The sequence below is a fragment of the Castor canadensis genome, chromosome 14 (assembly GCF_047511655.1).
Source record: "Castor canadensis chromosome 14, mCasCan1.hap1v2, whole genome shotgun sequence".
NCBI lineage: Eukaryota > Metazoa > Chordata > Mammalia > Rodentia > Castoridae > Castor > Castor canadensis.
In genome coordinates, this window is record NC_133399.1 from 23557236 (window position 1) to 23575002 (window position 17767).

Below are 17767 nucleotides of genomic sequence, written 5' to 3' on the forward strand. Positions count from 1 at the left end.
GGTGACAGCAAGTTCAATATTTCTGTCATATTTTAATAATTCTAAATTGTTTTCTACTTACTTTTTATTTTTAAGATATAAAAACTCAACTGAAGGACTGTATTAAACATTTCTTCCTTTTTTTCCCAAACATTTTATGACATTTCATTTTTTTCTTTTTTTTGTTTTCCTCCTCTCTCTCTCTCTCTTCACTTTACCCATGAAGACCTTATCCAAACTTTGTTTCCATTCTCCCATTTCCCTTTGCTACATTCACAACCCTTTTACACATTCCTTTTCTTTCAAGTCATACGAGATCTTATGCATCAGTGCAAGTGCATCCTTCATGTGTTAATTTTTATAAGAGTTCAGTTAGTGCTGAGCCTGAATCAACCTTCAGGATGCCCATTTTGGGTAAAGATGTGCAAACTGGAGCAAAAAAGCTATCCATCAAGACTGAAAGTCTCTGAATTTTCCTTCATCTACCCAATAAATTGGTACATGAATTTAAATAAAAAACAGAGTCTGGTTTTTGAAGACCAGTTTTAGTCTAATGGTTTTTCTCATTCTCCTCAGTGTTAGGGTTTCATTATTATTATTATTATTACTACTCTGTAAACTTTATTAATCACAGTTTTATCTACTGACCCTTCTGGGATCCATCCTACACCAAAAGTAGGCAAATCTAATTTACAAAGGATGTTTAGTTTGTTAAGAGTTAACTCCATAGTATCCATTAAATCCTCTTTTAAAGTTATTAATCATACTGTCCAAGGGAGTGTTCTTACTCTGATTTACACCCATTTCCTCCCATTGCCAGATTGCCAGACAGAAACAGAGTGGGAGGGGTTATGGAAAAGCACACACTTTGTCCATCTCCTGCCACTCCCCTTGTCGGGAATTAGGCAACTCTTTGGCCCTAGTGAGACTGGAGGCCCCATTGGGGTTCACCCTTGATCTTATGAGTTCACCACGGAACCAAAGATCAGGACTCCTCTCTCACTTCACAGCTGGGCAGCATCTCAGGCTTGCAGTTTTATACATTCTCACAAGGCAAAATACTTCCACTCCTTACACCAAAGAGACATGGTTGTACCCCAACAGGCAGTTACTATCAGTCTCTGGGAGGTGATCAGACTCCCCTTTGGCCTCCTGAGGCAGGCCTGAATTCGAACCTGGGATCTTACCAGTATGAAGAGCGATGCTCCTACTCCCTAGGAAGATGATTACCCCCTCTGGATCAAGCTGTCCATTGGTTCATGGTAGGATCTCCTCCCAGTGGTTCAGGGGATGCACTTCAGTGACACAGAAGGTGATAACTTACCATCTCTCATAATTCTGGACTAGCCCCCAAGTTATGTTGTCAGAAATTATGAGCTGAAATAGGAGTCTCAGAGGCAGATTAGCAGGAAGCAACATTTATTGTGCTGGGACAGACCCAGCAGATTCATGTCCAAAATCTGAGCCCCCAAAACAAAGGGGTCTCACTTAATATACCCTTGGAAATAGGTTACAGGAGCAAAAAGCAAAGCTCAAACCACATAAGGCTGCATGTGACTTCATTGGCTATTTAATTTCCCTAGTGCTATGTGAACTTCATGCTCCAGTTCTTTAAGTTTTATCCCTCTATTTTGCCATCCCCTACCCTTGTCACGTTGTCAAAACAATGTCTGTTTCTTTTCTAGCCTCCCCTTTCTTGCTACAATGTGTTTTCAATTGTTACATTTTTTAATATTTTAAGATCATTTGCTTTATATAAACCATGAATATTTTAATCAAACCCATACAACATAAGCTTTGTTCATTAAATGCTGATTTTAAAATAATATATACAAATTAAAGAGCATAAACTCTAGAACTGCACTATACTTTATTATTTAAAAGATAATGTGGTACTGCTTTTTCCACTTTTGTATGTACCCCACAATCTTTAGAAGAATTCAACTAGAAGACATTCTCTGGAAAGAGAAGGCATTGTTAGCTTCTTAATTAGAAATGCTGCATGTCAGTCAAAAGAAATAATGTATCCATTCTATTTATAGTGATCAAAATCCAAAAGTTGATTGCTATTTCAATTACAGGGTATGTTTGTGAATGATAGGCATGAACAACAGATTTAATCTTATGATCAGAATAGAAGTTCATATTTATAAAATGCCCATTGTTTGTGTCAGGACCAATGGTATCATTGTATCATATAATTAATGTTTTCAATCCTGTCTTGTAGTGATATTTACTAGTGCTATTTGAGTAGTAAAGTATTTGTACCTCCTGAGGCTCACACAAGTGTTTAGCTGTTGGACAAAATATTATTCCAGAAAATTTGACCCAAATACTCAATTTCAAATAAAAATATTTTCAGAGGATTGGGATAATAATATATCTAAATCTTCATTAACAGTATTATAATAATAATAATAAAGAACTATCACTGATTAATATTTCTACCATAGTGGAACACATTTAACCCTCAAAACAAAAGAATAGCAATAATCACATTTGCAAGGTAAAAGAAGACACCTAGGGAGAGCTATTATATTACTAGGAAGTGCCAAGTCAAGAATTTTGATTATGTAAGCTCTAAATCCATATAATATTACTACTGTAGAGCTATGGAAATTAGCAAAGTATGAAGATTATAAGGGAAAACACATGAAATGACTTCCAATATTCCAAAAATCATAAATTTAGAAAGATGGAAGTCAAGAGATGGGAGTTAAAACAATATATACTTGCAAATTTTGAAACTTGTGACTATTTAAAATTAAAATAAGGTATTTCTTGGCTATGTGAGCCATTGTAATGTTAGGAAATATGGAAGGTAAGGATGGGTATTCATTGGTCATCACTACCTGAGTTACAGGTGGATGTTTTTGAACTTTTACTTGTCTCTCAAAGAGAAAAACCAGTGTCATGCAAGAGGAAAACCATACATCAGTATCCCAATTCCTCTTCTTGGGACTCAAATGATCCTGAAGTACAACCACTTCTCTTTGTAATGTTCCTATCCATGTACCTGGTCACAGTGCTCAGGAATCTGCTCATCATTCTTGCCACCAGTTCTGACTCTCACCTCCATACCTCCATGTATCTCTTCCTCTCTGAATTACCTCTTATTGACATCTGTTTTACCTCCACCACAGTTCCAAAGATGCTGGTGAACATCCAGGAACAGAGGAAAGACATCTCCTAGAGTGCCTCACTCACATGTACTTATTTATGTTTTTTATTGGAATGGATAATTTCCTACTGACTTTGATGCCCTTTGACCACTTTGTGCCCATCTGTCATCCCCTAAACTACACAATAATCATGAACCCTCACTTCTGTGATCTCCTTGTTCTAATGTCATAGATCATCATTTTCTGGGTCTCCCTGCTTCACTTTCTACTGATGCAAGAACTGACCTTCACTGTAGACACTGAAATCCCACATTTTTCTGTGAATTTTCTCAGAAAATTCTCAAGGTGGCCAGCTCAGATGCCTTCGTCAATATCATTTGTCTGTATGTGTCAGTTGTCCTGATGGTGTTTCCTGTGACTGAGGTCCTCTCCTCCTACTCTAATATTTTCACCTCCTTATTGATGGTGTCCTCCATTGCAAGCAAGTATAAGGTATTTTCCACCTGTGGGTCTCATGTCTGTGTGGTCTTCTTGTTCTATGGAACAGGACTTGGTGTTTACCTCAGTTCTGCAGTAACACTATCTTCCCATAGAAGCATGTTTGCCTGCGCAATGTACACTGTGGTCACCCCATGCTGAGCCCCTTCATCTACACCCTGAGAGACAAGGATGTGAAGGAAGCACTAGATAGACTCCTCAGCAGAGCATTCTTTTGTATTTGAGGGAAAAGTAAACTCCAAATTAAGTGGAAATTACAATCTCTATACCAGCCTGTGAGTGTACCTATCCTGCTCTTTTTTTTCCTCTGAAAGACATGCTTTTTCATTTTCTATTGCTGAAGCACCTATTACATGGCTTGTATATGTGTTTGTGTTTTTTTCTTCTAACTAGCTTCCTCAGTTCTTCCTTTAAAATATTTCTTCTCCTTAGATGGTCTTAAATGTTCCGTGTGTGTTCATTTTTGTATAGGTTTCTTCATATTTCTCATTCAATATTTAAAGCACTTATCACAACAAATACTGTTGTGATTTCCTAAAAAATTATCCTGTTGAATGTTCATGTTCATTTTTTGTTAAGGGATAGTTATGTACAGCATTACACATAAGGACAGACAGCCTGTATGATAACTCCAAATGCTAAGAAATCATGATGGTACTTGTAGCCAACTTTAAGTATATTCTATGGTATTTGTGCAACTGTAAACTTGCTAATAATGTGACTTCTGTTTTTAAGAAGTTTATGACTATATCACTTTTAATAATTAAGGTTATGTATATATCTAGGAATGGAATCACATAATAGTAGATTAATTGAATATTTAACAATTTTATAATTTGTTAACCTTTCTTATTGAACCTGGTGCCGTTTAAATTCTGTTGTTCACAGTTTATATATCATGTGTGAAGAAAAGTATTTTCATGGCTTTGTTCAATATGTTGCATACAGATTATACTTTCTGATGTGTAAAACTATAATGTCTGAATACTTGAATCTCATCACATATGTCTTTTCAAAATATTCTTTCATTCCTTAACACTTTCTACTACATGATTTATTTTTAATAATAATCACAGTGATGGACATTAGATGTATTTTCTATTATTTCTGTTGTCTAAGTGAAATTTTGTGTGCTTTCATTTATATCTCCCTACTGCCATACTTCTTCCCTTCTGTGAGCCACTAGCTTACTCTGTTTCTGTGTCTCTACTTCTTTTAGATCCACATATAAGTTTTTTGCCACAGAGTATTTGTCTTTCTATACCTGAGTCATTTCTCTTAATATAATGTCAAACCAATTTATCCACGTTGTAGAAAACGTGAAGATATTATTTTTCATTTTAAATACTGTTGTATTGATTGTATATATCACATTTATTTGTCTGTTCAGTGATAATAGAAAATAAGCTGTCTCTACAGCTAAAGTATTGTCACTAATGTGGCCATTTAAATGAGATTCAATATATATCTTGACATGCTGATTTTATGTGTTCTGGATATATATGCAGTCAGAATGATTCTTAGATTATTTGTATGATTCTACTAAGGTTTTAAGCTCTTATAAACATCTTTACTATTTTTCTATATGCATAAACTAATGTATATTCTTTTTAAAAATGTGCACAGACCATTTCCATGACCACCTCGCATACTTTTGTTATAATTCATCTTTTCCTAATAGCCTTTCTTCAATTATTCAATGTTATCTCATAGGGATTTAATTTGTATTACACTGATGATTAGTGATCTTGAGCTTTTCTCATATCCTTCTTGTCTATTGAATGTCTTCTTTTGAGAAAATCCTATCCTGGTCCTTTGGTGATATTTTACATTCTTACTCTTATCTCATTAATAACTCATTTCAGTTGTGTATATTTTGCATAGTTAGCACTAATCTAAATATTTTCTCCTGTTTTGAAGGCCTTATTTTCACATTGGTGCTGTTTTCCTTTTGCTGTGTGAAAACTGTTCAGTTTGATTTAATATCATTTTTGGTTCTTGCTATCTATGCCTTTGGTATTAAATCAAAATAATTGCACAAACAGGTTTCATAAAGCTTTGTCCTATGCTTCCTACCAATACTTTGAGTTTTAGATCTTATTTTTTTGATGCAGTTTGAGTGTGTTTTTGTGTGTTGTATATGTTGAGAAGGGACAATTACTCTGACATGGGTGTACTGTTTTCATAAATGTTTGTTGAAAATCTGTCCTTAAACACTGTGAGTTCATCACTAATATGCTCATTCAATTGACCATAAATCAAACTGTAATTTTTAGACATTCTTTGCCTCTCTATTCTTAACATAACTGTTTTTGCTTTTGTTACATACATATTTGGAGTCATATTTAACAATGCATTGCAAATTACAACATAGTGAAGATGGTCTTCAGTTTGTTCTAGTATTTTAATGATTTAAAAGTATATTCAAGCTACTGAGAAAACTCTGTATTGGGATTATCTAGAAATAACAAATATTTATTTCCTTTGAAATTTTTCTTGGGAAGTTCTTTATATATGTCCATGAATCATATCATTCCATCCAATAGTTGTAGCACACACACACATCTCAATGAACATAGAAGGCTTTCCAGATGAGGTCCCATGTTAGGCCATAAAACAAGTCCTCTCCAATTTAAAAATATTGAAGAAAGAACAATAATCCATGTAAGATAGTAGACTAAAAGCTTACTCCATGTAATTCCATGAGTGAGAACTCAGGCTAACATAAGAAAGAAAGACAAGAACACTGGGTGCCATCAAAGACATAAAAGGACAGTTGAAAACCATGCAAAAACAAGCTATGACACAAGAAGTAGGAAAGAGATGTCAACTAGGGTACAGAAGCAGACAGCATGAGATCAGTGACTCCAAAACTTTGCTGAGATGCTGGAACCACACTTGGCAGAAATAAAGTGCCAACCAGAATCAAACTTTCTAGGAATTAGGGACCTTGGTGAGATGCTGGAGACACACTAGGTTGAGGTAAAGCACCAGGGAGAGCCAAAACTTGAGCACTCTGAAGTTTTTACCTTGTGGAAGTCTTCTCCACAAAACAATCTGTTGAAAGAACAGCTGGCCCACCATAAGCACATGGAGCCACTGCTTCACTCAGCTGAGCTCCCCATCCCTCAGGCCCCACAAAGATCCAGATCCATGTGTGCCCACCAGATCCCTGCCCCACTGGGATCCCTGCCTGTTGGGCACTGCATGGGCCCAGCAGATCTCTGCCCCACATGGTCCCCACCTGATCTCTGCCCACACCAGGCCCCCACATCTCTGCTCCCCTGGTTCCACTTTGAAAGCCCACCAGAGCCCCACTCTGAGGTCCTGCCAGGCCAACAAACTGACAAGCCCCCAGGATGCAGGCTGGCTGGATCTCTGCTCCACTGGGCCCCTGCCTTGCAGGCCCACCAGGCTCCTGCTCTTCAGGCTTGCAGGATAGACATTCCACCAGGCCCCTGCATGGCAGTCCCAACACAAAAGGGACTAAATCTGCCTAAGAGACACAGAGAGACATGACTGGGTGCTAAATGAAAAATACCAGAATAACTAAGAGTGTATTTCTATTTTTCTGAAACTTGTGTTTTTTTTTGCCTTTCCTTAAGGGTTTGGCTGTCTGCTTTGCTGTTTGATTGTCCACCATCTCTCCCATTTTTTCTTTCTTTTCTTTTCCTTCTTTCTTTCTCTTTCTTTTTCTTTCTCTTTTTTCTCCTTCTTTCTTGGTTTTGTTAATATTACTATTGTAACTCAGCTAATACTACATTACACACAGTTCAGGGAAAAAGTGTAGATAGTGGAAACATGGGAAGATGAAAAAGGGATGGGAACCATTTCCCCCCAAAAAATAAATTAGCACAGGATTCAAAGCGAAATGAACAAAATGGATACCCAGATGCAGACTCCAACCAAAGAAATATAAACTATGCCAAGGAACCCAGCAAGCCACATAAAATCACCCTGAAAGAAGACATCCTGTAAATAATTAATGAGAATTTCATAGAGATGTTAGTGGACATAGTCAACCAAAACGTACAGGAGGCACTCATGAAATTCTAAGTCAACAAAAATAAAGAATATGAGAAAACACAAAAACAAATAAATGAAATCATAGGAGTGCTAAATAAACACCAAACTGAAGCAGAGAACACCATAAACAGAGAGATAAATGAATTAATGGTGAAAACTGACAATATTAAAGAGGAAATTATCCACAATATAGAAAATCTCAGAAAAAAAATGAAACAGAAATACAAAACAAAATGGAAGGCCATTCAGCAGAATACAACAAACAGAAGACAGAATCTCAGAACTTTAAGATGAAATGGCAATTAAAGGAAAAACTGAAGAACTATTAGCCAAACAACTCAAGAACTGTAAATGGAATATGCAAAAACTCACTGACTCCATCAAAAGACCAAACCTGAGAGTGATGGGCATTGAAGAAGGAGAAGAGGTGCAAGCAAAAGAAATGCTTAATATATTCCACAAAGTAATAACAGAAAATTTCCCAAATCTAGAGAAAAGTATGCCCATTCAGGTACAGGAAGCCTCCAGAACACTGAACAGACTTGGCCAAAATAGAATTACTGCATGACATATTATCATTAAAAAACAAACACAGGACTAGAAAAGAATATTGAAGGCTATAGGAGAGAAAAAAATAACATACAAAGGTAAACCCATCATAATCACAGCAGATTTCTCAATGGAATCCTTAAAAGAAAGAAGAACATGGAGTGAGGTCTTCAGAGCACTGAAGGAAAATAACTTCAATCCTAGGATACTCTACCCAGCAAAACTATCATTCAGAATACATGGAGCAATAAAAGTCTTCCATGATAAGCAAAAACTAAAACAAATACATAACCAACAAACTACCACCACAAAAGATTCTACAAAGAATTCTGCACAAGGAAAGTGAAAGCAAAGAAAGCCATGAAAGGTCAGGCTATATGAAACCACAGGAGAGGAAAAGACAAGAAAGTAGAGAGCAACATTGATTCGTCTTCACAGAATCAAACCCTTAAACAACAAAGACAACTAGATGGCAGGGATCAACACATACCTATCAACACTAACACTGAATGTTACCAACAGAAATAAGCACTGGCAGAGGTAGCAAAACTTATCTCAGACAAAAGAGACTTCCAATTTACATTGATGAAATGAGATGAACAAGGACATTCAATACTAAGAAAATGGAAATAAACCAAAAGGAAATAACAATTATCAACCTATATGCACCCAACATCAATGCACCCTATTTCATCAAACATACTCTGAAGGCACTAAAAACATATATAAACTCCAACACAGTGGTAGTGGGAGACTTAATACCCTCTATCACCAATAGATAAGTCATTGAAAAAAATCAATAAAGAAATCCTAGAACTAAACCACACTATAGATCAAATGGACCTAGCTGATGTCAAGAGAATATTTCATCTAATGTCTGCACAATATGCAATCTTCTCACCAGTTTATAGAAACTTCTCCAAAATTGATCACATCTTAGAGCAAATATAAGAAAATAGAAATAATCCCATGCATTCTATTTTTCCACAATTCATTGAAACTAGAAATCAACAACCAAAACAGCAGTAAAAAACATGTAAACACTTGGAAGCTCAACAACACATTGCTCAATGATCAATGGGTCATTGATGATATAAAAAAGGAAATTAAAAGTTTCTTGGAAGTTAATGAAAATGAAAACACGACTTACCAGAACTATGGGACACAGCAAAGACAGTCATAAGAGGAATGTTTATAGCCATGACTACATATATTAAAAGGACAGAAAGATCTGAAATCAATGATCTAATACTATAGCTCAAACTCATAGAAAAACAAGAACAGGAAATCCCAAAAGAAGCAGAAGGAAAGAAAAAATTAAAATAAAGGGTGAAATCGATGAAATAAAAACAAAAGAAATACAAAGAATCAATGAAACAAAAAGCTGATTCTTTGATAAAATTAATATGAGTGACAGACCCATGGCAAACATGACTAAAATAAGAGAGAAAAACCCAAATCAGTAATATCAGAAATGTAAAAGGGTAGATAACAACAAACACCATAGAAATACAGAAAATCATCATAGACTACATTGAGAGCCTATAATCTAATAAATTTGAAAATTTTGAAGGAATGGACAGATTTCTAGAAACATACAACCATCCAAAACTGAACCAAGAGGACATTAATCACATGAATAGATCTATAACACAAAAAATAATTGAAGGAGCAGTCAAGAAACTCCCAAAAACAAAAGTCAAGGACCTGATGGATTCACTGCTGAATTCTGATGTTTAAAGAAGAACTAGTATCAATGCTTCTTAAAATGTTCCACAAAACAGAAAGTGAAGGAACACTGCCTAACTCACTCTATGAAGCCAAAAGACAAACCAAAGACACCTCCAAAAAGGAGAACTACAGGCTAATTTCCTTAATGAATTTCGAAGCAAAAGTCATCAATATAATAATGGCAAAGCGAATACAACAAGATATCAGAAAAATCATACACTACGAACAAATTGGCCTCTCCCCAAGGATGCAATGGATGGTTCAACAAATCTATAAATTAATACAGCACATCAATAGAAGCAAAGACAAAAACCACTGATCATTTCATTAGATGCAGAAAATGTCTGAAACCAGATCCAACACCACTTGATGATAAAAGCTCTAAGAAAACCAGGAACAGAAATAATGCACCTCAATATTGTATAAGCTATATATGACACACCTATGGTCAATATCATACTTAATGCTGAAAAACTGAAACCATTTCCCCTAAAATGAGGAAGGAGTCTAGGATGCCCACTATTCTCACACCCATTCAATATAGTAATGGAATTTTTAGCCATTGCAATTAGGAAAGAAGACAAAAAAATACAAAAATGTATAGAAACTGTTAAGATATCCTTATTTGCAGACAATATGATCCTATACTTTAAAGATCCAAAAAACTCTACCCAAAAACTTTAGACACCTTAAACAGCTATAGCAAGATACAAAATCAACTTACAAAAATCATTAGCTTCTCTATACACTAGCAATGAACAAACTGAGAAGGAATATATGGAAACAATTCCATTTACAATAGCCTCAATTAAAATCAAATACCTAGGAGTAAACATAACAAAGGATATGAATGATCTCTACAAGGAGAATTGCAAACTCCTGAAGAAAGAGATCAAGGAAGACTACAGAAGGTAGAAAGGTCTCCCCTGCTCAAGGATTGGTAGAATCAACATAGCAAAAATGGCTATACTACCAAAAACAACCTACATGCTTAATAGAATTCCCATAAAAATCACAATGACTTTGATCACAGAGATTGCAAAATCTACCTAAAGTTCATTTGGAAACAGGAGAGACCATGAATAGCCAAAGCAATACTCAGCAAAAAGTATTGCCTCAGCAGGAGGTATCACAATACCTGATTTCAAACTATATTACATAGCAATAGCAATATAAACTGCATGGTACTGGTGCAGGAAAAGACATGAATACCAGTGGAACAGAATAGAGGACCCAGATATGAATACACACAATTATACTGACCTCATTTTTTACAAAGGTGCCAAAAATGTATGATGGAGTAAAGACAGCCTCTTCAACAAATGTTGATGGGAAAAGTGGTTATTCATCTGCAAGAAACTGAAACTCTATCCATGTCTATCACCCTGTACTAATATCAACTGAAAATTGATCAGGGTGCTTAATATCAGACCCAAAATAATGAAGTTAATACATGAAGGAGTAGGAAACAGTCTGGAACTAATAGGTATATGCAAGAACTTCTTCTATAGAACCCCAGCAGCTCAAAAACTAATAAAGGACAAATGGAACTTCATGAAATTAAAAAGCTCCTGCACAACAAAAGAAATGGTTTGTAAACTGAAGAAACCACACATAAAGTGGAAGAAAATATTTGCCAGCTATACATCAGACTAAGGACTGATAACCAGAATATACTGGGAACTTAAGAAACTAAACTCTCCCCAAGTCAAGGAACCAATTAAGAAATAAGCAACGGAACTAAACAGAACTTTCTCAAAAGCAGAAATTCAAATGGACAAAAAAAAAAACCCATGAAAAAATGTTCACCATCTCTAGCCATAAAGGAAATGCAAATCAAAACCACACTAAGATTCCACCTCACACCTGTTAGAATAGCCATCATCCAAAACACCAGCAACCTGTGAGGATGTGGAGAAAAAGGAACCCTCGGACACTGCTCGTGGGAATGCAAGCTGGTGCAACCACACTGGAAAAAAAATGGTGGCTTCTTAAAATTCTAAGCATAGACCTGCCATATGATCCAGCAATCCCACTCCTGTGTTATGTACCTAAAGCAATGCAATAAAAGTTACTCCAGAGGCACCTGCAAACCCATATTTATTCCAGCGCTATTCACAATAGCCAAGTTATGGAAACAACCAAGATGCACTGATGAATGGATCAACCAAGATGCATTACTGATGAATGGATCAAGAAAATGTGGTATTTCTAAACAATGGAATTTTGCACAGCCATGAAGAAGAATGAAATCCTATCATTCAGAAGTAAATGGATGGAACTGGAGAATATCATTCTACACAAGGTTAGCCAGGCTCAGAAGACTAAAAATCATATGTTCTCCCTCATATGTAGACTTTAGATCTAGAGCAAATGCAGCAATGTGGTTGGACTTAGATCATATGACAAGGGGAGAGCACATATGGGAGGTGTGGGGATAGGAAGTAAACCAAAAACATGGAAGTGTTTGATGTCCCCACTCCAGAGGAACTAATACAGAAACCTTAAAGTGACAGAGGTTAACATGAGAAGGGGATCAGGAACCAGTGCAAAGATCAGTTAGAGATGAATCAACATGGGGTGTAACACAATCGTACTTGAAAGCAATGCTAGGAATCTTTCTGTGTAGCTATCCTTAATTAACAAAAATGCCTTGTCTTCCATATTATGCTTATGTGTTCTCTTCAACAAAATTAGAGATAAGGGCAGAACAGGTTCTGCCTGGAAGAGAGGTCATTGGGGACAGAGAGTAGGGGAGGGTGTCAGGGGGGAGAATTGACCCAAACAATGTACACACATGTGAATAAATGAATAATAAATTTTTAATTAGCATATAAAAATAAAACACCCTTTGACATGCTGAACTCTTAGCCTGTGGAAAGCTTCTCCATGCCAATTTACACCTTGAAAACTTGTGGGTTGCCACCACCACTGCTGAAGTTGCTGCCACTGGCTATAGACCTGCTTGTGAGACATTCCATAGACCAAATATGTGAGCACCAGTGACATGTGGTACTCTCCCAGACCAACCCGGGAAAAACTAGCAGAGCCCTCTGGCAGACTGACCGCTCCCTTCAAAAAAAACTGAACAACTAGTGAACTGTTATCTAGCGCAGAGCAGACAGGCAGGATAGCTGAAAGTGGACCAGAGAAAGGGAGAAGGTCAACTGGCTTCAGCACAAACTATCAATAAACAAATGCTATAAAGGCAGGAAGGCCTAGAACAGGAAGGAAGGCCTACAATGGTCAGGTGATAAGCACCTCCAAAGCAGGGCAGGTAGCAGATCACAAAGATCATCTCCTGAGCCACTGGGAAGCAACCAAAGTCAAACTGCTCTGCAAAATTGAAAAACAGTGAGCCATTATAATACACTCATAGCAGAGAAGACTGACAGAACACTCACCCTGCCCCAGAGAAAGGGGCAGGCAAAGAAATAAGCTCCCAGCATGGAAATCCCAGTAAACAAGCACAGCAAAAAGCCACCACCAAAGCAGGACAACTAGCAGACTACAAAGATGATCTCTTGAACCTCAGGACAGCATTCAAAAGTAAACTGCCACACCTCACTGGGAGAAGAGCTGACCAAGCAGCTGGAGCAGAAAGGTAACACAGCTGTGAGCTGAGGAAATCAATTCCTCGAACACACTGCCTGATCGAGTAAAGCTATCTCACCTCACAATTTCAATTTAATTGCTAGAAAGAAGAGCAAAACACTACTCACGAACCAATCACTGGGTGAGACCACATCAGAGCTTCTGCTTATATGACAATACTAGGACTGTATGCTGGAGGAGTAGCTCAAGAACTTAAACTAAGACTGAAATTTTGTTGTTCCTGAACCTGGTGTTTTTCTTTTTGTTTGTTGGTTTATTTGTGTTTGTTTGTTCATTTTTCCCACTGATTTCCTTAGTTATTTTTGCTTGTTTGTTTTGTTATTGTGGATTTTCTACTTTTACTTTTATTCCTAACATGTTCTTTTCTTTTCTTTCTGTGCTATCAATGTTACCATTATCATCCTTTCATCCACACTCTCGAAAACTTCACTCTCCCTCCTTCTACTGTGCTAAAATCCATTACTACCCTCCCTAGCAATTTATTCTGCCCTTTCTCACCCACTCTCTTCCCCAGGCCTTACCTTCCCATCCCATTGTCTCCTAACCTGTCACCAGACTACCCCTCTCACACACACTCATCACCTGCTGACCAACCTACTATACCAACATTACACAACCCCAAAGTCCTGCAATCCCTAACACAAACAACTTCTTCTAAAATAACAAAAATACACCCAAACACACACAAGGAAAACAAAAACCAGCAGCCCCATACAGCTTCCCCCCTCATCATGCCCTTCCCATCTCCCACATTCTTGTGCCACCTTATCCAACTCCCCAAATTTCTATAGCTAGCCTAATAAACATTAATCCCCCAACTCCCACTGCATATAGATGTTACCACCAAGGGATCTTCTATATAACATATAAACTACTGGTCATGTTTTAAACCTGTGATTTAGTTACACCCAGACCAGGGACAGAAAGAGCATTCCAACTTAGCTATAAACCCAAGACAGCCACAAAACAAATAAAATCAAGGGAAAGAAAACAGGTGACTGAAACCACAAATTAGCCTATCAAGAACATAGTTGCACACTACCAAATGGAGTGATGAGAGGAAGAAAAGGGGATGGAAACCAAACTCCTTAAAAAATTTAATACAGGATTCAGAGAGAAATGAAGAAAACAGATACCCAGTTCCTGACTGCAACAAAGTAAAGATAAATGACACCAAGGAATAAAACAATGTCCACAAAAACACCCTCAAAGAAGAAATCCTTCAAAAACTCACTAAGAATTTCATGGAGATGATACAAGACATGGTTAACCAAAGCATACAAGATGCATTCAAAAAAATTTAAGGCACCAAAAGTAAAGAATAAAAGAAGACACAGAAACAAATAAATTAATTCATAGGAGCCCAAAGTAAACACTAAAGTGAAATAGAGAATACTATAAATAGAGATATAAATGAGTTAAAGATGAAAATAGAAAATATCAAAGAGGAAATGACCCATGTTATGGAAAACCTCAGAAAAAAGAATGAACACAAAACAGATTGGAAGGCCACTCCAACAGACTAGACCAAGTGGAAGACAGATCTAAGAAATTGAAGATAAAATAGAAATTCAAGGAAAAATGGAAGTACTGTTAGTCAAACAACTAAAGATCTACAAAAGAAATACACAAGAACTCACCAACTCCATCAAAAGACCAAACCTGAGAATCATGGGCATTGAAGAAGGAGAGGAGGTCCAACCAAAATTCATTCATAATATATTCAATAAAATAATAACAGAAATTTTCCAAAATCTAGAGAAAGTTAGGCCAATTCTAGTACAAGAAGCTTCCTGGACACCAAGCAGACTTGAACAAAATAGAACTTCCCCAGGACATACTACCCTTAAAACATCAAGCACAGAGAACAAAGAAAGAATATTGAAGTCTGTAACAGAGAAAAAGCAAATAAAATACAAAGGTAAACCCATGAAAATCATAGCAGATTTCTCAATTGAAACCTTAAAAGAAAGAAGGGCTTGGAACGAGGTATTCTGGGCACTACATTAAAATAACTTCCAACCTAGATTTCTCCACCCAGCAAAGCTATCATTTAAAACAGATGGAGCAATAAAATTATTTCATGATAAGCAGAAATGAAAACAAAATATGACCACCAAACCACAACTAAAAAAGGTTCTCCAAGGAATTCTGCACAGAGAAAATGAAAACAAGCAAAAGCATGAGAGGCAGGCAGCATCAAACCACAGGAGAAGAAAAGAAAAAGAATCAGAGAATAACATTGATTCAGGGGCACATAATCAAACCTTTAAGAAACAAAAACAAGTAAATGACCAGAATCATCACATACATATCAATATTAACACTGAATGTTAACGGACTTAACTCCCCCCATCAAAAGACACAATTTGGCAAACTGGATTACAAAGGAAGATCCAACAATCTATTGTTTACAGGAGACCCATCTCATTAACAGAAACAAATACTGGCTTAGGATAAAAGGCTGGAAGATTTACCAAGACAATGCCCCCCTGCCTGCCTGCCAAAACAGGCAGGAGTAGCAATACTTATCTCAGACAAAGTAGTCTTCAAACTTGCATTGATCAAACAAGATAAAGAAGGACACACCTTACTAATAAAGGGGGAAATTCAACAAAAGGAAATAACAATTATCAACCTATATTCACCCAATCTCAGTGTACCCAATTTCATCAAACATACTTTAAAGGACTAAAAAGCACATATAAACTCCAATACAGTGTTACTGGGAGACTTTAATAACCCCCATCACCAACAGATAGGTCATCCAAAGAAAAAATCAATAAAGAAATTCTAGAATTAATCACACCATAGATCAAATGGACCTAGCTGATGTCTACAGAATATTTCATCCAACATCAATTCTATATATATTCTTCTCAGCAGCCCATGGAACTTTCTCCAAAACTGATTATATCTTAGGCCACAAAGCAAGCCTCAGCAAATATAAGAAAATAGAAGTAATCCAATGCATTCTATCTGATCACAGTGAATTAAAACTAGAACTCAACAACAAAAGCAACACAGAAAATATGCAAACAATTGACCCTGAACAACACATTTCTCAATGATCAGTGGGTTATAGATGAAATAAAAGAGGAAATTAAATGTTTCCTAGAAGTTAAAGGTAATGAAAACACATCCTTCCAGAACCTATGGGAAACACCAAAGGCCATCCTAAGAGGAATGTTTATAGTCATGAGTGCATATATTAAAAAGACAGAAAGATCTCAAATCCATGACCTAATGCTACATCTCTAAACTTCTAGAAAAACAAGAACAAGCAAAACCAAAACAAGTAGAAGGAGAGAAATAATAAAAATAAGGGCTGAATATACTGAAATACGGAACAAAAATAACCATACAAAGAATCAACAAAACAAAAACCTGTTTCTTTGAAAAAATGATTTACAGACCCCCAACAAATCTTACTAAAATGAGGAAAGATAAAACGAAATCAATAAAGTCAGAAGTGCAAAAGAGGACATCACAACACCATGGAAATCTAGGGAATCATCAGAGAATACTTTGTGAACCTGTAGTCCAATAAATTGGAAAATCTTGAAGAAATGGACAAATTTCTAGATACTCATGACCATCTAAAATTGAACCAAGAAAATATTAGCCATGTAAACAGATCCATAACAGAAAATGATATTGAAGCAGTAATAAATAGTCTCCCAAAAAAGAAAAGTACAGGACCTGATGAATTCTCTGCTGAATTGTATCAGACTTCTAAAGAAGAAATAATACCAACTTTCCTTAAACTTTTTCACAAAATAGAAAGGGAAGGAATACTGCTTAACTCATTCTATGAAGCCAGTATTACAGTCATCCTAAAACCAGACAAAGACATCCAAAATGTAAAACTATAGGCCAATATCCTTGATGAACATCAATGCAAAAGTCATCAATAAAATAATGGCAAACAGAAACCAACAGCACATTAGAAAGATCATTCACCACGACAAAGTTGGCTTCTTCCCAAGGATGCAAGGGTGGTTCAATATGCAAATCTATAACGTAATAAAGCACATTAGTAGAAGCAGACAAAAACCACTTGTCCATCTCAATAGATGCAGAAAAAGCCTTGATAAGATTCAAAACCACTTCCTGATAAAAGCTCTAAGAAAATTAGGAATAGAAAGAATATACCTCAACATGGTGAAGGGTCTATATGATAAACTTATAGCCAACATCATACTTAATGGAGAAACACTGGAGTCATTTTCCCTAAAATTAGGAAT

At 36.3% G+C, this 17767-nt stretch overlaps 1 pseudogene; it reads left to right on the forward strand.

The window, feature by feature from the left end:
- Positions 1–3213: 3213 nt before the first annotated feature.
- On the forward strand, positions 3214–3823 carry LOC109676460 (olfactory receptor 7D4-like; annotated as a pseudogene).
- Positions 3824–17767: the final 13944 nt, after the last annotated feature.